The 22,374-nt window shown below is 43.8% G+C and overlaps 1 long non-coding RNA gene across 1 annotated transcript in view; it reads right to left on the bottom strand.

Moving 5' to 3' along the window:
- LOC127674897 (uncharacterized) overlaps positions 1-21,010 on the bottom strand; it is a 70,283-nt gene extending 49,273 nt beyond the window's left edge. The window contains exon 1 of the long non-coding RNA XR_007975385.1: positions 20,899-21,010. This is a non-coding gene — a long non-coding RNA (uncharacterized LOC127674897). The remainder of the gene's footprint in view (positions 1-20,898) is intronic.
- Between the last annotated feature and the right edge of the window lie 1,364 nt (positions 21,011-22,374).

The following is a 22,374-nucleotide window of genomic DNA, read 5'->3' as shown; positions in this document are numbered from 1 at the left end:
CTAAGACAGCAACTTTTCAGTAAAATTAGTACTTTCTGCACAACTGTGAGGACGCAAGTTAGGATCTCAGCACCTGTGTAAGAACCAATACACCTGTAACTCCAGTGCTGTTGGGGGCATTGACAGGAAAATAACTAAGATCTGCTGGCTATCAGTCTAGCTGAAAATGTAAATTCAAGGTTCAGGGAGATATTCTGTCTCAAGGGAATAAGATGAAGAACAAAAGAAGAGGGATCTTTGTGCCCTCTTCTGGCCTCTGTACACATATACATATGCATGCATAATATATAAACATATAAAATCAAAATATAGGTATCAATACTGATGGTGTCAGAATAACATCAGCACCAGTAAAAATTACTAATATATATTATTTTATATATACAACAGACACACAGGAATATATAACATGCAGAGCAGCTGAGAAGTTACAAGCACTATTCAAAATTGGCTAGGGGTAGGCACACTCATCACAAGCTAACTGTCAGGAATCACTAACAGCCTTAACTGGAAATGACAGCCCTGCATACACCACCACATGCTACTCCATGCTCTGGCAAGAATAATCCATACTATATCTTATCATCAACGCTCACCCTCTTCTTCAGTCAGCAGACAAGCATCGAGCACATGGCTGCTACATTAAATCACCATTTGATTCTGGTTTTTTGTTTGTTTGTTTGGTTGGTTTTGGTTTTTCAAGACAGGGTTTCTCTGTGTAGTTCGGGCTGTCCTGGAACTCACTTTGTAGACTAGGCTGGCCTCGAACTCAGAAATCCACCTGCCTCTGCCTCCCAAGTGCTGGGATCCTGGTTTCAAAGCAGCTAAGAGTCTTTACTATCATCTGGATTCAGTATGCCTGAATAAATTGAAAGGTTTGGTATGTGAAAAGCCTAGTCCTCAAACAGATGTTGGGAGACAGTGGGATGCCTAGAAGGTAGTTTTAGTGAAAGGTCAAAGAGATTGGAGGTGCTTTCCTCAGAAGGAATCACACTATTCTCATGAAGTCTGATATTAGCTCTGCAACACTGAGTTGTTTTCAATAAGCCTGGCTCCTCCCAATCCTGGCTTTCGTTGTAACTTCCTAGTCTCATGGCAGCACCTGACATGCTATCACTAGCATGGTGTTTAGTTACAATGGCTAGCCAACCAACTTCGGACTTTCAGCCTCCTGAGTTAAGGTAAGAAAGACCTTTAATTCTTAATAAAGCATCTAGCCTTGGATATCCCATTGTTATAATGGAAATCAGACTAAGACAGTCCCACTAGGTAATAATCGCTAAGGTTGACCTCAACATTTCTAAAGACATTATGTGGAACAGGCGTCAACTCAACTGCTAACTCAGGTCTGTGGGAGATGTCATCCAGTTTTCTAGACTAGCACAACTTTAACTTTCAAACATAAGAGAGAAAGAAAGCCAAGAGAAATGATCCTCACTTAACTGCTCTGGGTGTGCCTGGAAGGCAGACCACAACAGTCACAGTGACTTTATTACCATTTCCTTCCATTGCCACAAACCATTACTTAGTACACTAAAGACAACCTGCCCCCCCATCGTGGAGGAGCTGGTTCTAAGAACACCCAGGACATGAACCTGTTTGCTTAGCCAGCTGTTTAGGCAGAGAGACAGAGAGCAAGGGGACCTCAGGAGGCTGTGGTAACCATACTGCAGAGCTGTCATTTTCTGTAAGTCTCTAACTTGCTTGCAAGTCTCCACAAGGCATCATTTCCAAAACTACAACCTTGCCACCACCATCAGCACCAGACCCACTGATGATCAGAGGCTCACCACTGCCTTTTCTGTCCATCTGGCAGACTGGGTTGTTTCTCAGTTCAGAGGCTGAAAGCACAAGACTAGTCCATGTCTGGTGGCCACATCCTAGTTCACAAACCAGCATCCTCTCTCTGTGTTATATAACACAACGGACAAAGGCGTGAGAGAATAAATCCATTTGCTGGGACTCCACACTCAAACTCTAAACAACTCCTAAAGGTTCTCCTCTAACACCATCACCCTGCAACTAGACTCCCAACATCTGGACTGCAGAGACAAACTCTCAGCCACACAGTGATCACACTACCTGGCAACAGTTTTTCTCCACAGTCAATGGCTTTCAGGCACAGAAACTATGGAATTCATATTATTCAACATCCATTTCAACATGACAGAGGCCATGAAGAATGAGGATAAACATCAAAACTTAAATCCAAACTCCAAAGTTAAACAGCATTTTTGAAACTGTCACAATAAAACCTACCATTTTAAGACAGGCACAGGACACAAGATGTTAATCCCAGTACTGGGGAGGCAGAAGCAGATAGATATCAGAGTTCAAGGCCAGCCTGGTCTACAGAGCAAGTTCCAGGATAGCCAGGGCTACACAGAGAAACCCTGTCTTAAAAAACAAAACAAAACAAAACAAAAAGCAAAAACCCACCATTCTGAATAGTTAATACGTACTAATTGAAAGAAAAGGGAAAGTGTATTCCATTTGGTTCCATTATGAAGGTTTCCATGTACAAAAGTTATGAGGAAACGGGCATATGAGAAAATCTGAATATTTATAACTCTTAGGACCCAAGTAAATGTAGTATCTAAAAAGCAAAGACCTTAATATTGAAATTTTCACTTTAAAGGTTATTCGAACACTCTATAATAATTACTCTTCTATATTTATCTTGCAACCAGAAACTTAAAGTATGCTTTTGTTTCTAACACATATAAAATATGCTTAGTTAAAATAACACCATATAAAAGACAGAAGGTGAACTAAATAAATGAGAAAGGTAATTTAGTTTATGAGTAGAAACGAACTAAAGAACTGAAGAAACACAAGCCATTGAGGCCCAGTAAGTCTGTTCATGGTAGGGTGGGTGGATGTCTAGAAACACTATGTGGCAGGTGAGTGGGGATGGGCCATCCTCTGTTTCACAAATCCTGGAGAGTCCTCATGCTGGTCTTCACTGTGAGGTACTAATGAGAGGGGAAGAGGAGATGCTACAGGTTGGGATACCCCTCAATTTGGCCACAGCATATAGAGGTTAGGATCACTGAGAGTTGATTAGTAAGAACAATGATTAGTCATCTAGCTGCAGCCCCTGTGACTGAACCTTGATTACTTTCTAAACTCATTAAGAAAGACCAGAGGACACACGAGACACACACACCCCAACATGCAATGCTCTGATTTACACCCAAGACCACCCTGGGACCCTTAGAGTTCTTGAGCCAGGACAAACTTTTATTATTCTGTTATTAGCAATAGGAAATAGATCAAGATATCCTTAAATTAACAGAGTACCCTAAGTTTGGATCCCTTTTTTCTCCAGAAGAGATTCTAACAGATACATTTATTATCAATTCTTAGTACAAGTTAGTCTTATTACTCAAAGCTGATATTTGAAGGCAAATTTAATTCTAAGTTTAAAAGGATATGGTCAGAGTCACCAGGTAAGGGTTGCCAAGACTGACAGTCACTGCATCCTCCATCACCTGTGACAAACATATTACTTGTTTTGTTGGTAGTAAATTCCACTGGACTCTGCCTAGTGGGTCTCCTTTGGCCACTGCTTTGGCCCTTCCCTTGTTCCTGGAAATAATCAGGGGAGGTGTGTTCCAGGAAGCAGTCAGGAGGCTGCCTCAGAGTAGCAACTACTCAACTAGGGCAAAGATGCCTCTCCCCAAAGAGTAGAATATCAAACGGATGAGGAAAGTTTTGGCCTCTGCTGAATATATGTACCTCTGTGCTCTAGATGGAGGCCATCTGCCACTACGTACATGGGAGAGGGACGCCAGCCGATTAGAGGCAGCAACAGACTTACTCGGTGCCAATGGTTTCTCCAGGCTCCTGAAACCCACTTCAACTCTAGGACACTGAGCCTGCAAGGCCTATCAAGGGCCATATTTTCAGCTTTGGCAGGTGTGTCTCTCTGTATCATCAGCATAGTCTCCATAGCACAATGACACTGACCCCTACAATGATAGGCAACCTATCCACTCTGACCAGATGTCGAACAATAGGTCCACCCACACTTCAAAGAATCTGAGTGCCAGGTGTGGACTGGTATCAGGACCTCACAGGCAGTTCTCCACATGGCTGAAGCTGAGGGCCTGAAAGCTGTATTTCATAGTCTTGTCAGCTGGATTCAAAGGTCTGCTTTCCTTCCCCACCTCCACTCACAACCAGGAACAGCAGCAGGTTCCTGTGGAGGGGAATACAAGCGGCAGTGGCACCAGCGAGCCAGAGCTTCTCCTTGTGACAGCAGCAGTGAAACGGGCCTGAAAGCAGGATCTGGGAATCCCCTGTCCTGTTCTGAGCTCCAGCTATAGGCAGCTCTCTTACTTTCTGATCTTTGCTTCCCCCAAGCCCTTCACAGTTTCATAACCAGTCCCTGTACTAGACTGCCTGCTCAAAATATCTACAAGGCTTCTACTTAGGAACCATGGCCAGGGGAGTGAGGCAGGAGGCATCTGAGAAATGAGGCTACAAGTGAGACTCATATTTAGTCAAAACAGAAAGAAACCCACGGGCTGTGTCATTCCTCACCGAGTTGCTGTGGCATGCTTAGAGCCTGAGCAGAAGTTGACCCTGCTGGGGCAGCTGGGCCGGAACCAGCCGGGCCAGCTGGAAGAGAAAGGCGGATGGGTAGCCTGCTCCACCACTAGCTGAAGAGGGAAGACAATTCACAAGTTTATTTTTCTGGTCATGTCAAAATGCTCTCTGTTGGGCCGGAAGACAGCCCAAGGCAGACTGTAGCAGCCTTCCATGGGCAGGTGGTACCGACCCCACCAGAGCAGCATTTGGCAAGCAGTCATCCAGTCTGGCAGTCTCTGAACAAAAGCCTGCCTATACCCCAAACCTTCTACAAGCTGCTGTAGTTTCATGATATCTGATAGTTATAGAAATGGGCAAAAGGAGGAAGATTAAGTGTCACAGTTTCAGGACAGAAACTAGAACCTGAATTATGGATATGCATAGGAAGTAGGAGCTGATAAATGTCAACTCTACCCAATAAAGTGAGGATCACTGGAGCAAACCCAAGCCTGCACCATGGGCATCTGAGGGACAATGCCACACCCAAGTAGGGCAAAAGAAACACCAAGTACAAGCCAGCCCCTCTCTAAGCACTTTTAGTCAGCTTTATGTCTTGCACTGTTCATTATCTGGCTCTGAGTAAACAAAAGGAAATCTGGAGCCAGCAGGCCTCGAGCTTGCATTTATACATAAGAAGATAAGCATTATTTGTGTGTATACACACACACACACACACACACACACACACACACACGGCTCAATGTAGCTGAGAGGACCTGGACCCTGCAGTGTGGTGCTCCTGGGGTAACGGCTAAGAAGGTGAGAAGAGGTGAGGGGAACTAATTTTCAAATTGATTAATTAGCTGATTCTCTTACTTAAAAGGCAGCCTGAAAAACCTATCTTGTTAATAGGCAGAATCTGTTTGAGGGAAGCTATAAAACAATTGAAAGGAAGACAAGAAATGGGGTCCCCATGGGGGAGCTAGAAAAAGGATGCAAGGAGCTGAAGGGGTTTACAGCCCTATAGGAGAAACAACAATATGAACCAACCAGTACTCCCAGAAGGCCCAGGGACTTAACCACCAATCAAAGAGTACACATGGAGGGACCTATGGCTCCAGTCACATGGGTAGCAGAGGATGGCCTGGTCGGAGAAAAGTGGGGAAAAGTGGAAAGGGAATAACATTTGAAATGTAAATAAAGAAAATATCCAATAAAAAAAAAGACAAGGAAAAAAAGAAGGTAACACAGGACATCAGGAAAAAATAAGAAAATCATAGGGAAAACAACTATTTTCAAACAAAACCAATGTGCAATTAAATCATAAAAATGGCATCTGGCTACAGATGATATCAAAAAGTTATCCTGTATATATACAGTCTACTAGAATGTGCTTGGGTAATCTAACACAGAACAAACAGAAATTGGACAAAGAGTGGGATAAGGGACAAAGGTGGCCACAACTCCACCCTGATTCTGCTGGATTCAAGACACAGAAAAATTAAACATTTCCAAAAATTATGAAAAAAGGAAAAATGCATACAAAAATAGTCAAATTCTCATTGAGGAAGCAGCCACGTGCCACACCCAGATGAATACACACTAAAATAATACGTAAACCCACCCCTCCAAATTCTGTCACAACCTTTTATTAAAATTTTATTAGATATTTGCTTTATTTACACTTCAAATGTTAACCCCTTTCCACATTACCCCACCAAAAAACCCTTATTCCAATCCTCTCTCCCCCTGCTCCCCCCTCCCCAATTTCCTGACTTGCATTACTCTATTCTGGGGAATTGAGTCTTCATAGGACCAATGGCCGCTCATTGAAGTCTGAAATGGTCATCTTCAAAGATCTTTACCAATCCTACATCCAGTAGAGGGCTAATATCCAATATATACCAATCCTACATCCGACTGAGTGCTAATATCCAATATATACAAAGAACTGAAGAAGTTAGACTCCAGAGAAGCAAATAACCCTATTTAAAAAAAATGGGGTACAGAGCTAAACAAAGAATTCTCAACTGAGGTATACCGGTTGGCTGAGAAACAACTAAAGAAATGTTCAACATCCTTAATCATCAGAGGAAATGCTAATCAAAACAACCCTGAGATTCCATCTCACACCAGTCAGAATGGCCAAAATCAAAAACTCAGGGGACAGCAAATGCTGGAGAGGATGTGGAGAAAGAGGAACACTCCTCCATTGCTGGTGAGATTGTAAGCTGGTAAAATCACTCTGGAAATCGGTTTGGCGATTCCTCAGAAAACTGGACATAGTTACAACCTGAGAACCCAGCTATACCACTCCTGGGCATATACCCAGAAGATGCTCCAACATGCAATAGGACACATGTTCCACTATGTTCATAATTTATAATAACCAGAAGCTGGAAAGAACCCAGATGTCCCTCAACAGAGGAATGGATACAGAAAATGTGGTACATTTACACAATGGAGTACTACTCAGCTATTAAAAACAATGAATTCATGAAATTCTTAGGCAAATGGATGGAGCTAGAAACTATCATCCTGAATGAGGTAACCCAATCATAAAACAACACATGGTATGTAATCACTGATAAGTGGATATTAGCCCAAAAGCTCAGAACACCCAATGCACAACTCACAGACCACATGAAGCTCAAGATGAAAGAAGACCAAAGTGTGGATACTTTGATCCTTACTGGAAAGTGGATCAAAACACCCATGGCTCACAGCCAATCAATAGGATAAGAACAGGGTCCCTAATGGAACAGTTAGAGAGAGGATCCAAGGAGTTGTAGAGGTTTGCAACTACATAGGAGGAACAATAATATGAACCAACCAGTACCCCCAGAGCTCCCAGGGACTAAACCTCCAACCAAAGAGTACACATGGGAGGGACCCACAACCATTTTTTAGAAAACGGAGTTAGTACCAGATGACAGGGTACTCATTTCTAAACGAGCCAACATAGTAATGATTTTAGAAACCATTTTTTTTTCCACAGCACTCCATGTAAAACTTCTTGGGCTACACTTCTTTCATCAGATATACATTTAGGAAAATGATTAGAGATGAGCACACAAAAATACCTAGATTCAGGATACACTCTCCTACCAGAACACAATCCCAAAATGCCAAAGTCCCTTATAATAAAATGATACAGAATTTGTAAAAAACTTAACACACGCTCTCCCATATTTCATATAATACCTAACACAGTGTAATTAATGCTATGTAGATAGCATATGCGGATATATTCTTTAAGGAATTATGACCAATTAAAAAAGGTCTCAAGTACACATGGAAGCAATCATGTTAGATCTAACTATACTGTCCAGGTCACAACATTTTCTATCTGAGCCTGCCTGAATCTGGATTCCAGAGACATGGTCCATACCATAGGCTACTTTCCAGAGGAAAAGGAAAGGGTTCTTGTTTGAAGAGCCACATATTGCAATTACCATGTGATTAGCTTAATTTCCTCTTAAGAGCCACATATTGCAATTACCATGTGATTAGCTTAATTTCCTCTTGCTATATTAAAAAAAAAAAAAAAGACAAAAGCTTCGTAAGGGAGAAAGGTTTTATTTGACTCAGAATTCCTCATTACCATCCGTCACTGAGGGAAGTACCTGGGTCAGCTGGTCATATTGCATGCACAGTCCAAGGCAGAAAACAATGAGTCAACATGTGCATGCTAGTGCAGCTTTGTTTTCCTTTTTTAGTCCAAAGCCCAGCCCATGAAATGGTACCACCTACATTCAGGGTGGGTCTTCTTCCTACCTCAATTAGCTGAATTAATAAAATACCTCAAAGCAAGCCCACGAGTCATGCTAATCTAGACATTTCCTCATTGAGACTCCTCAAGTGATTCAGACTGTGTCAGCCACCACAGCACTGTAGCACTTCTATTCAAACTGGTTACTGCCCCGGTGGCTGCAGGGTAACACCGAGGTGAGATGGGTAAACAGGCCTGGGTGAGGCAATGGCCTGAGGAAAACAGAAACTCCTCACTCATGTGAGAAGGCAGATTTGCTTAAAGCAGGGAACAGTTTGTTGGTGAAGAAATGACATGGACTGAAAGCTTGTTAAGAAGAAAGCCCTTGTAATAACTGAAAGGAAGGGGAAGTCCCACACACGGGGATATGGAGACAACAGCAGAGTCAGCCAGGAAAATGCCAGAAGGTAGGATTAGGAGTCTGGCGTGCAGGAGAGGGCAAGGGAGACTCAGGCTCTGAAGCAATATTTTTGTCACTGTCCTTTGCATTTCCTCTATACTGATGACTGTATGCTAAGCCAATAGTGACAAGCAAGCCCTGATGTAGTACTGCCCAGTGCATGGGCCAGTCCCAGTGCTGGGTGAGAGGGAACGCAGACCAGAAACAATAGGTCACTCTTGGAAAAGTTGGTATGAGGCATGGTCCCTAGCTAAAGAGGATTGCAGTGCAATAAGGACCTCAGCTTTCTACGTATTAAACGCAGGCGGATGATAGGATCCTGTGTTATGCACGCACGAGCTGGGTGTATTCTCCTCTGGGATCAAGTAAGCAAGTTCACTCTGGAGCTGAGTCTTGAGGAGGCCAGAGTCAATAGTCCATGTACGGCTTTGGTTTCCAAAATAGGGTTTAAGAGAGCAAGCACTCCCAAGAGGTTCTGAGAGGCTACTGGAATGACACCAGAATGAATCACTCAGCCTCCCAAACCACCACATTGCCATCCTTGAGAGCATCTGCCTACATGACTCTCCTCTGCCTCCAGAAGAGTGAATGAAAAAGGGAACGTTACAAGCCAAAGTCCCCCAAACTAGGAGTTGAGGGAGTTCCTAGACATCTCCCAAGCCTGACTGAGGGAGGGAAAACTGATAAGTAGCCCTGAGTGTACCCATAGATGGGGAAGACAAAGCCCCAGGGGCTTCTGGGAACATGTACAGGGAAAATAGATATTTGAATGTCAGGTGGATAAAGAGAGGAAAGACAGCCTTGAGACCAAGACTTTGACCAGAAGAAAATGGCTGCATACCATGCTTTTTCTAGAAAGGTTTATGGACTATAAGAAAGCCTCAACTGCCTCCTTTTGAGAAATATTAGCTTTAAAAAACTTTTTTTTATTCATAATAAAATATTGGTTTCTACCTAAGGGGCATAATAAGAATGAAAGTTCTCTTGAAGAATCTGTCCAAACCAGGTCCCACATTTCTTACTAGAAAGAATCACAGTTGTAAAAGGATGGAATCACTGTGTTAACAACAAATCTGATAACGAAAGGTCAAGAAGCCAGTCAGATGCCAGACTGGTGCACAGATCCAAACTACTTAGAATGCCTTCCTTCAATAGCTGAACTACTTTAAAAGGCCAAAAATTGACCCAAATATATTTTTCTCAACCTGCTAAATATCTCCATATTTAAAATAATGAAAACTAATTCACGATCCAGGGAAAAATGGCTCGGTGGGTAAAACGATGACCAAAAGGAAGGTGCTGACAGCACCCAGGTAAAACAAGCCAGGCATGAAAGGGAGGATCCTGGGGACTTGATGGTCAACTGGTCTAGCCAATCAGTGAGACTTCATGGAGAGCAATATGGGAAGACATCTGACATTGAATTTGGCCTCCACTGGGCATACCCAGCAACTGACCCAGACAGACACACACACAAGCACACTGCACACTAGTAACAACTCAATTACTTTTGCTGTCCACATCCCAGGCACTATTGCCTACTGTGATAGCACAGGCAGTCTGAATTGTGTCAGGACTGTGTTACAGATCCTTGGCCTTTCTAACGCAGATCTACTAACCTGCTTCTAAAGCAGATTCCACAGCCTTCTGCTTCCCACTGACACTTTTAAATACCATCACTTACTCAAACACACTCAAATACAGTGTAAGTTTCATGCCTCTTAATTACCAAAAACAACCACGCTGTGTATTTTCCCCACTAGCAAAGTAGAAGCCAGGTGCAAATACCATCCTTCATAAGGATTTCCACATTAGAAAGAGGTCCCAAATGTGCTTCATCCTGAAGCTGTTTGTAGGAGGACACTCAGAGGCCATTTCAGCCATCCTCTTCAGTTTTAAAGAATTTGTGCAAAGTCGTGCTCAGAATATACAATGCGTAAACCTTTCAGACATCCCTTTAGCAGCCGTGTTTCACTTTGTTCCACAGAGATTCTTCACCAATCTCTTCTATTCCGACACTATTCCTGTGGAAATGCTTAAATAAGGTTCTGTACAAGGTACTGCTCTGCTTGTCTTGTTCTGGGATGGTTCTGTGGCACAGCAGCTGGACCCCGGGGCCTCAGGCAAGGTAAACAAATGTTCTACACAGCCTTGTCCATATTCTCAACTATCTATGCACAGAACTTCTCTCCTAGAGAAAGTAACTGAAACAATGAGAAACAATCTACACAGTGCAGGCTGACTATAGAAACCAGAGCTCAGGCTCCAGGGTCCTGAATGCAGCTTCAGATAAAAACCTAAATCCTAAACATTAAAATTCCAAGTATACCTTAGTGAGAGAGCTTTCTCATCCAGTTATACCCAAGACCCCAGCTTCTATTCCCAACATGGGGGTGGGGGGAGCCACGTGCAGAAGCATCAAGCAAGACAAAGAAAGAAAAGTGAAAGACAACACAGAGAACATAAAACTCTCTGCTACACTAACGTCACCAGCAGCACCTCAACATGCACATTCTATCCAGCAAACTTGGCTAGATGAGGCCAAGCAGCCTCTCAGATCCTGAGCTCTAAGGTTACAAGACAAGCTCCCATGTCAGTCTGATCTGCCCAGTGTCCAAAGGACAGCAGGCAGGATGGAGAGTTTTAGCTACATAACCTATTTTTCAGAAAACCCACAGGAAAACTTATCTTCCACAGTTCAGTTATCCTTCAGCAAGTTATTGTGAGCACAGTCACAATGCTACATTTAAAGATCCCTAGTAATGTTACTATATTTTTCTGCATTTGCTTCCTGAGAACCAAGATGTGGGGGAGTTACCAGTGCAGTGAAATTCACAATTACTCAGACAAGGGCAAGGGAGAATGGAAAATAAGAAAGCCTCAGCTGCTCACAGAAAAGTGTTTTAAATAGGTCTTGCCAGCTGGGGAAGGGCTGGGCATGGGTGGGCCTTGAGTTAGTGCTGTCCGGTCATGGAAAAAATACAAAAAAGTATCTCTGGGCAGTGTTCTGGCTTCTGATACAGCTCCCAGAAAGCCTCAGAATTTCCAGAGTGATAACTGACTCTGAGCCACAATCAGGCACAACTGAGCCTCTGCCTATGAAGGGACGTAATATGGGATCCCCAAACAGAGAGGGGGCATTCAACCCTGACTCCACTGCTTGCTGGGAGGGAAGATGGACAGTAACTGGGTCTTAGCTCTTAAATACTAGGTTGGAGACTCCCTGGCTAATGAGCCCGTTAGGGTGATTTTCTGAAGGAAACTGGAAAGGTCAGGAAAACTCTGCAGCCCCTCAAGGCCCCAGGCAAACCCTGTGCATCTGTGCCCCCTACCATTCCTGAACTGCACGTTTGCTAATAAAATACCAGTAACTGCCTTCTGCAAAATGTGGTGCAACAGGTGGACCCGGTGCCTTTCCTGAGTTCTAGCAGTTGTCACATGGCATTCATGAACAGGAAGGGGAAGTCATAGGAACCTAAAACTGATCAGTCAGAAATGCAGGAGGTTCTTTGGCAGCTGGCATCTAAGGGGGTGGGGCACTCTTGTTGAACCAAGTGCTCATAACTTAAGAAGTATGTACCAGTCCTGCAGTCTGGTGACTTTGGGGGTGATTATTATAGGACAGCCAGCTGGTATCAGAGGATGATACTGTCTATTATGGTGGCTTCCTCAGGATGTGGCTATTCCAGCTGTGACATGCTACAGAGTAAAACACTTAACAGGAGGGACTCTGCAGTCTTCAAGAAAGGTTGCAATGTAGTAATTTGTCACACTGACTATATGTTGGCATGACATGGGTTCTACTAGGCTAATCCACACACAGCTAAATTATGTCTCCTTTTACTTTTAAATGTGGTTACAAGGGTCACTGAAGCTACATCTATAGCTCACACACAGCTTGCACTCTATTTCCACTGGATAAGACTTTGAAACATACCTCAAATTTCCCATGAAGAAACAAGGAAGTTTACAGATTAAAACACAGGATGTAAGACAGGGGGCATTGCTAATATTTAGGGAGTACCTGTTACCTGCCAGGAACCACGCAGTGTTTCGGAAACCCTATGCTGAAGGCTGCCTCCTCCTCCTGCTGCTCCAGGAGAAAGTGCAGAGATACAGTGCCAAGAAAGGGGAGGGCAAGGCTCCAGTGCAGCAGCATCGCACTTCTGTCTGTACTTCCTGAGCACAGAGTAAACAGGCTTCTTCCAAAAAGGGCCCGATAAGCACAGTATGTTGGCCGCTGTGTGTCACAAGCTCACAATTACTCAACTTGACTACCCTCCCACGAAGGCAGCCACAAGTCGCATGCAACTGAACAATCCTGGCTAGCTGTTTTAGTTTTTGATTTTTGTGTATTTCTTTCTTTGAGACAGGGACTCACAGCCAGGCTGGCCTTGAATCTCTAATTCTCCTGCCTCCATCTTCCAATTGTTAGGATTATGTACCACCATGCCTGGCCAGGATGTGTTCACACAAAAGGTAGCGAGACAGACTCAGTCCATTGGCTGTTTGCCAAGCACTGTTCTACACATTCAGAGAGAGACATTCCTAAATGTGTCTTATCAGCACACCAAGCTAGAACATCTACAAAAATACCTTCCACAAAACAGCAGTTAAGCTATTGTGGAAACAAGGCTAAATGAAATGAATGAGGCTCTACTGTGCTAACTCACTGCCAACCTCTAAGCCTTTACTGTCCATCACACACGGACCGCCCCGACATTTGCACTACAGGTAACAGCTGAATGACAATTATGCACTTCTCCTCACTGCTTAAATGGGGTTGCCTACAGTGGCTCGACAACGATACAACATCATTAAAACAAAGGGGATCTAGTGGAAGGAACACACAGGACTCCACAACCACTCTCGGCTTCCTCTTTCTAGAGAGAAGAAGGCAAGCACAACCGTTCAGTATGGACGTCACCTACACAGAATCCCTGCAATGGCAAAACACTCAGAGGGAATAAAACCCTGCAGGCCCTCTAAAACAGAAGCAAGGTTTGTGGATGGAACTATGCTCAGCACCAGAAGAAGCAGTCCCTGGTTCCATCTGCTGCTGTGCAGTATCAGTCTCCACATAGCGGCCTATGTGTGTCAGGATTCTGTCTACACCTCACCCCACAGCTACCTGGCAACAGCCAGATATGCCCCTCCCCACAGTTGCCTGGCAACAGCCAGGTAGGCCTGGCCTATAAAAGAGGGTGCTAGGCCCCTCCTCTCCCTGTTATCTCTTATTCCTCTTGCTCTTGCTTCTCTTACTTTCTCTGCACTTCCTCGCCCCTCTTGGGCTCTCTTTCCCTCCCTCTCTCCATGTGGTCATGGCCAGCCTCTGCTTCTCTACTCTCTCTGCCTTTCTCTGCCTCCACTACCCCATTAATTCCCATCCTCTGTCCTGAATAAACTCTACTCTATACTATGTCTGTGCGTGTGGTCCCTGGGCATGGGCCCGCCTAGGCACCCCCACCTTCCACACCACCGTATACCACAGGTTTCTCTAAAACCTCTTTCTCTTTTTATGATCACAACAATGTGCACCTATGTGCAACCCAGATGAAAGGAGTTAAAGGACATCAGGGTTCCCTCTAAGACCAATATTTCCCTCCACTCCTAAGTCTGACCAACATCTAAAACAAAAACAAAAACAAAAAAAAAACATAAAAATGCAGGCACTAGTCTACCATTATACTAACTTGAAGGCATTAAAACTAGCAATAAATCTAACAGATCTTACCATAGAAGGAAACAAAATGGAGGGAACAAAACCTACCTGGTGTTAGTAATGAGGTCTGTGACATCACACAGGCAACAGTGCAGCCCAACCTAGAGGCCTGTTGCCAAGGCAACAGCCACCATATACCCAGAGGTCACTGGGCCTACCTTTACCTGTGACTACATCACCATCCATATATATTTGAGTAGAATCTTTCTCTCTCTCTTTTTTCCTTCTTTCTTTCTACTGCTACCTTTGTTCCCCGTTCCTAATAAAATCCCATGTGGAACTGTTTACGCGTCTCCTCCGCTGCCCCGTACGTGCCGCACTGCACAGGGAGCCGCCCGCTGAACTTAACACAGGGGAGCAGAGGCAGATGCGTGGATGGAATTGCAGTCTGCAGAACCCCATCCCTGGGTAAAGTACAGGCCACTGCAGATGGACTTTGGGAAGGAAAAACAGCCCTTGGAGAGCAAGGTATCTAAGGCAGGTTAAAACAGAGTGTACCAAGTTCTCCTACACCTTCCAGGGCTTCCAGGACCACACCCTCAGCACACACGGTTCCCAGCTGGAAAACCTGTATGCCTTCTGTGCTCTTCATGCTGCTAGTGCTGTGGGCATCTCACACCCACTGATTCTCATTGGCCTTCACCTCCAACATCTCCTCTTCACCCTTCCATTTCTAAAAAGGTACCCCGCAAAGTAACTTTCTATACTCTTGAAAAAAGTTAGGGGAGACACCATAAAAACCTCACGAGGAATTAGAATAGTAATTTTGAGGAGTCCTGCTTGGTACCAAATGCTGACCAAGAAGTAATAAAAACAGGTGACTCTGGTGTACTGTATTAGTCACCTGACACTGCATAATAAACAATACACATGTAGCAGCTGAAAATACACAGCCTATTACTAACCTCTGAGTTTTGAGTCAGGGCATGCCATACCCAATACACATGCCTACAAAGACACCCAGTCAAAACACGCCTTCTTCTAAAGCTCACAATCTAAGTAGTACCTCTGGTTTCAGGCATGACAAACTGATGAAAAATGCAATCATGTGCCACATAATGAAATTTCAGTCATTGACAAATCACACAGTTATGGTGGTTCTCAAATCACATAGGGGAAAATGGAACACAACAAAACTTCCTATCGGCTGGTAATATCACAGTCACCCTGGCACTGATACTGATGGTACCATCAGTCACATGTAAGTGTATGTGCAACTGTATATAGGACATTACACTTGATGATAAATGACTGCTCATAGAAGTCCTCACTCCCACCCTGACCCCCCCACCCTACCCCTCCCCCATCCCACCCCACCCCACAGATATATCTTAAGTACTTGGAGCTTACTGGGTGTCCTGATCGCCACACGTTCTCTTAATTTAATCTTGTATTGCTGTCATCATGACTACAAACAAGAGAACAAACACACACGCCCACATTACACCTTCCAGGTGTGTAACATGGCTGTCTGGCGGTATTCCTGTACCATTTAGGTTTGTGACATGAATCACATGACAGATTTCTCAAACACACCCCCACCATTAGGTGATATTTGTGTGTAGCAAATGGGTTACTAAACAAAGGAACACCCAGGCCTCACTTTTATCTGGCCACTGACTAAAAGCATGATAATCCAACTCTACTATTAACTCTGAGCCCCAAATACGGCTCCCATGAACAACCTACCAGCAAGGGCAACAGTCACTCTTAAAACAAAAGGCCATGTCAAGGCTATGGGTGATTCTTCTGTTGTCATGAAGTCCCTTCAAAGAATGGGCCATGTGCTCCCCAGTAAACACGCAGTAGGGCTGGCCATGAGGACGCACAAGGGGCAAGGCTAAGTCAGTAAGTCTGAATGCTATCTTTGAAATTCAAGGACTGCTTAAGAGGAAACCAATTCTAAAAACACAGAGTCATAGAGTGGACAAATCGTAGCTACTGAAACCGGCAGCAGTGTTGTTCTTAATCATCGTGAGACAAGATCATTCTCCAGGGGAGATGAATTCCAGTGCAGTTCTGGAGGAGTCATTCACACTCCGACCCCCAGGCAGTGCAGCCTGGGCAATACTTACAGCTAGGCTACTGAAAATGGGTATGACTCTTAGGGCACACCACAGCAAAATGAATCACGAGCCATAAGACAGCCATACCATGAAACTGCAATCTCCTCCTAAAATGTATGCCAAGAAAGGGATTCTGCAGCAGAGAAATATATGACGACCTCAGATCTACTGGAGTGAAAGCATAAATGTCCAACTCCATAGACAGCTTGCACAGGTACAGACCTTTATCTTGCACCAACAGGAACAAATACTACAGAGATTAGTAGTGAGATAGAGATGTGTATATTGGGAACATAATACAGTTATATGCAGTGGTCACAAATACAAAGGCTACAAACATGAAGCTGAGAACAATAAGTCTACAAGATGGGGACTCTTCTTCACAACTGTCTTTACGAGTCTGTTCTGCTCATTTTGGCAACAAATTGTGAATTTATAAAATTAGAAAAATAAAGAGTGAGTTACTATGTCTTCCTTACTATTCAAAGAAATCCATACCACAGAAAGCAAATAAATAAAAAGTGCCAAAAAACTGTGTCTCAGAAATCAAGGTCTTGGGCTAGGGGTATGGTTCAGAGAAGCCCTTGCCTAACACACCTGGGGCCCTCATAAATAAATCTATAAGTAAGTAAGTAAGTACAATTAAGAAAAGAAGGAAAGGAGAGAAAGAAAACGGATGAATCCTGGTCTCAATAAAATATCTGGAGCTCTGTTTGCACCTACAGATCTTTTTGCCTGGCAAAGCTGCCAGCTCTCTTTAGACAACCAGAACTGGTTTCTTTCCCAGACTGGCAGGATTGGCTATCAGATTCTGAGGCAGCTTCACAGAACTTTGTGCTTGACCCCTGAAACAGCAGCCCTGGGAGGGCAGCCACGGGTAAACACGTGGAACTCACAGCCACAGATAAGGGAGTACATCTACTCAAACTTCATGGTTAAAATAACTAAGGATGTCTACCACACACCATCCATTAATCTGGAGAATGCACATGCAACACACTTAGGAATTGTGACTGTGGTCAATGCTAAGCCACGCATCATGGCAGAGGTGTGCAAATAGAACACACCCACAGGAAAATGCTCCCGAGTAAAGCTGCCAAGACTAGCAATTGAATAAATTGCTTAGCTTCTTCAAACCAGCCACTTCATCTGTTAAACAAGGATAAGGGCAGCCTTGTAAGGTCGTATAGAGTCAAATTAGACAACAGGAATGAAACGCTCAGCCCTGTTAAGTACTTAATAAATGCCAGCTCCTACTGCCATAGCAGTGGTGCTTTGAGAACTCTGCCTTTTAGGCATCACTAAAAGGAGTTTGTCACCCCTGGTATTTACAGTGCTGAACCCACAGAAGCCCAGTGCAAGCAAAGTGTGTGCCAATTCTTATCACTGAATTTTCACAGCATTTTTCATTAAACACAGGTCAAAAGCTCCAAGGACTGCTTTGCCACAGAACACAGAGAGCCAAAAAGCCTTAAGGCTTGAGATCTTTTAAAGATACTGACATATTTCTGTTCCTAGACATCATCACAAGGCTGTAAAACCCAACCCAACTGCCAGAACATAAAAAAATAACCACGAAACAAAACAAATTTACACTAGTGTTTTTAGCCAAGAAACAGTATATACTTTCCTACTATAGAATTAGATAATTAATTCTCCATTTATAAAAACAATAATGGGGGCTTTTTTATAACTTAAATAAACTATTTTTAGAATTTTCCCCCTTGGAGAACATATTTTATGTTATCTACCTGAAGGTACGTAACATGTTGCAAGCTTGGAAAAAGTTCTATGAGGTAACAAAATTGAGCCACTTTCCTGCAAGGCTCAGGTAGACTGCCTCTGGCCAGTGGCCAGGACATCGTCAGAAAGTAGGACTGCGTTTGTTCCAGCCAGCTCTGTCTGTCTATGCCATGTGCCCTTTCTCTGGGGCACAGTACCGAGGCCTGGAGACTTTGTCAAGAATCTTCTGGCTTTTTAATGGTTTTGATTTTAGGCAATTTAAATATCATAAGTTAATAACTCGGTATTCCAAAGTAATTTCGGGATATGATCACAGGTCATGCCAGGGCTTCTTTATGGGAACAATGAACAGCAAGCTATTGTGGCAAGTCTAACAGGAAACTAAAGGAAAGCAGGAAGGAATCTGCCTTCAGCATACAGCCACCAATCGGATAACAGGGAAATTCCTGTTATTTTTCTGGTAATTGCAAAGGGTGTGTATTGTGCCACTATAGTCACACTTAAAGGAAATACTATATGTGAACTAAAAACTGGTCAACATAAAAATGCCTGGTTCTGTTTTTGTTTTCCATCTCAAGCCCATGAACTCCTGTGAAGTTATCAGCAGAGCGGTTTGGAAGTCTTCTCTAAGAAATCATTCTGAACTCTATACAACATCAGCTCTGACCCATTATCTGATTTAACACACCTTTAGATCTCAAACGCATGGCTGAAGCAGAAACAAGTCCCTCTTCAGAGAGAAGAGTTTCTGAATTGCTGTGACTGTAAGTAGGGAAGGCAGATTCCAGATGATTCCTGAGTATTGGCCAAGCTAGCAGTCTGACGCTCGCCCAGTACATCCTGGAGCCTACACCCCCAGGCCAGGCCTCCCTCAGTTTGAATGAAGGACAACTGGCAAAAAAAAAAAACCCTGGCTCAGTCCCACTCTCACAGGTATCTGATGCTTTCACTAGCCTTGTGACAGGAAAGCCCCAAAGCAGACAGTCCCACAAGCCAGCCCTGAATGTTCCCTAGCCCCATAAATGTCATGGAGTCAAGTGATAACCACACAAAACCACTGAATTTCATATCTGTAATCTCTAACTAGTATTGATCTTTCTTTTAGAAAAACACCAGTTAAAACTAGGTATGATAGTCCATGCCTTTAATCCCAGAACTTGGGAGGCAGAGGCAGGCAGATCTCTGTGAGTTAAAGTCTTATCTACATAACTGGCTTGGGCTGCCTAGAAAGACCTTGCTTTAAATAATAAGTAAATAAAATAAAAATTATATAATTAACACCAGAAATGTAGCTAGATACAGAGGCACATACCTGTAATTTTAGTACTTGGGATGATCACTTGAGACCAGGAGTTTGAATCATGTGCTAGTAAATCAGACTGGTTAAAACAAAGTCTCCTGCAACTGCCGCCTCGCCCCGCCCTGCCCCACCCCCCTACCCTCCCTCATTGTCTCTGTCTCTCTGTCTCTGTCTCTCTGTCTCTCTCTCTCTCTGTGGGTGTGATATCTGCAGATCAAAAAAGATATCAACTATAACAGAAGCACAGATTGAAAAGACAGCAAATTCAAAAACATCATTGAATTTATATTTAGCCATTTTAATATACAAATACAGCACCGTTAAGTTCTAATCACATAAATGAATGCACTAAGGCTCTGTAACTATGTCATTTTGGAGATGCAGAAGACCAAGTTGTTTCCTGACCTCACACACAAATGATACCACTACTGGAGAATAACAAGAAACAGAACTTACCAGGCCCTAACTATGACCTTGTTATAGTCATATAGTCATATAGTGTTGAGACACTCCTCAAGAGAATGGCCAAGTACTCTTCTCCCTCAAAAACAAAACAAATTAAAAAACCCAAAAACCAACAACAAAGCCTGCTCTAGAACTTCATATCAGAAAGCCAATAGTGAAAAAGATTGTCCTCAAGAGGTTTCCCAAGCCAGCTTCTGAGCCTGTTACCGCTCAAAGCACACTTAAAGCCTCCCACGGCACTGGGACAGGAGGCTGGACAGGAAAGGAAACCAGAGCAGGCTCAGGGCAGACTAACACACTGTATAACAGCTTGCTCAACATCTGGAGGAATTTGGAGTCCACACTGGATTTGGACCACTGTGCCACCCTATTCCTACCCAGAGCCTCCACACCAATACGAAAGACAAGGACCACCTAGACCCCAAGATTGCAGAACCATTTTTGGTCACTGTAAGCCTACTTCAAACAGGGGATATGCCTGAGAGCTGTAAAGCAGTCTCAAGCACAGCCACTGGATATGCTTGCAAACTAAAGATTTGTTAGGGGTTTGATTTATTTGAGCACAGTCTACATGGGGTATAGGTTCCCTCCCTCCCTTGAAACAAAACTTTCTCACAGACTTAGCAAAGTCTCCCTTCCGTGGCCCAGACCTTTCCACAGTAGGTCTCAGAACTGTCATTCATTTCTTCATCTACTGCAAACCTAAAACCATTAAACTGAGAAGGAAAGCTATCTAGAAAGAAGGGGCACAGGCTCATATAAACGGAGCCAGACCAAGGTGGTAGAAATGGGGGGGGGGGGAGGCAGGATGGGCACTTACTCGGGGTTTATATTACTGCAGCAAAACACCATGTCTAAAGAGCAAGTTGGGAGGAAAGGGTTTATTTGGCTTACACTTCTGTATCACTGTTCATCACTGAAGGAAGTCAGGACAAGAACTCAAACAGGAACCTGGAACCACAAACCTATGCACAGGCCATAGAGGGGTGCTGCTTATTGGCTTGTCCATCCTACAACAGAAGCACAGATTGAAAAGACAGCAAAGTCTTGTTATAGAACACAAGACCACCAGCCCAGGGATAGCATCCCCCACAATGGGCGCTGCCCCATCAATGACTAATAAAATGCCTTACAGCTGGATCTTATGAATGCTTTGTCTCGGTTGAAATTCCCTCCTTTCAGATAACTCCAATGTGTGTGTCCAACTGACCTAAGACCAGCCAGCACATGCTGTGAGACCAAAAGCTCCCGCAGCTTCAGGACTCAGAGCACACAGCCGCACAGGGCCTTCACACAAGCGAAGTCATGAGAAGGACTCAGGCTCTAATCCATAGCAGAGGCCCTAAGCCTCCCATACAGATCAGCATCACTGGGAAACTCAACTCCACAGATTTCTGACCAGTTTGTCTCAGAAGAATGAGTCATTAAGTCCAAAGCATGCCCCGAGAATTTATTCTTCTCCATATCCATGGGAACCACATTCTAGAAATATGCTAAAGAACCACCCTATCCCCTCCTCCACCATGGGGCCAAGAAACCATGCTGCCATGCCTTCCATGGCCACTGAAATTGTCTCTGGAAAGCTGATCACCATCTCCCAGGAAGAGTTCCAAGTAGCTACTGTAGAAACAACCACTCTGGGCTGGAGAGATGGCTCAGTGGTTAAGAGCATTGACTGCTTTTCAGAGGTCCTGAGTTCAATTCCCACCAACCACATGGTGGCTCTCAACCATCTGTAATGGGGTCTGATGCCCTCTCCTGGGGTGTCTGAAGAGAGCAATGGTGAACACATAAAATAAATAAATCTTTAAAAAAAGAAAAAAAAAAAAAAAAAAAAAAAAAGAACCACTCCAGGTGGAAGAGCTGATTTTTCCCAAAGACCAGAGAGGGAAAGAAGGAAAACAAAAAAAAATCAACATTAGAGAAAACTGTACCTCAGCCATACAGCTGCCAACTATGCTGACAGTATGCAACTGTCAACTTTGTACAATCTAAAACCCACCTGGGTAGAGAGTTTCAGGGACGGATTGCCTAGACAGTGACGCCTGTAAGCGAATCTGCGGGAGATTTTCCTTAACTGGATGGAGAGTGCCGTCCTGAACGAGGGCAGTGCTGCCTCATGACTGGGCCCTGAACTGCAGTGAAAATCGTTGAGCTGTGCAGTAAGCACCCGTGAACTGATTCTCTGCTCTCCTGGGGATATGACTTGCTGTTTCAAGTTCCTGCTTTGACTCTCCCAAAATGAAAAATTATGGCTTAGAATTATGAGCTAAAATTTATCTCCCACCACCCCGAAGTTGTTTTTTGTCAGGATATTTTAGCCCAGCAACAAAAATGAAATAGGGTGGCACCTGTGATGTGAAGAGAATG

This window comes from Apodemus sylvaticus, chromosome X (genome assembly GCF_947179515.1).
Source record: "Apodemus sylvaticus chromosome X, mApoSyl1.1, whole genome shotgun sequence".
In the NCBI taxonomy this organism is placed as follows: domain Eukaryota; kingdom Metazoa; phylum Chordata; class Mammalia; order Rodentia; family Muridae; genus Apodemus; species Apodemus sylvaticus.
This window is presented reverse-complemented; position numbering and strand designations above follow the sequence as displayed.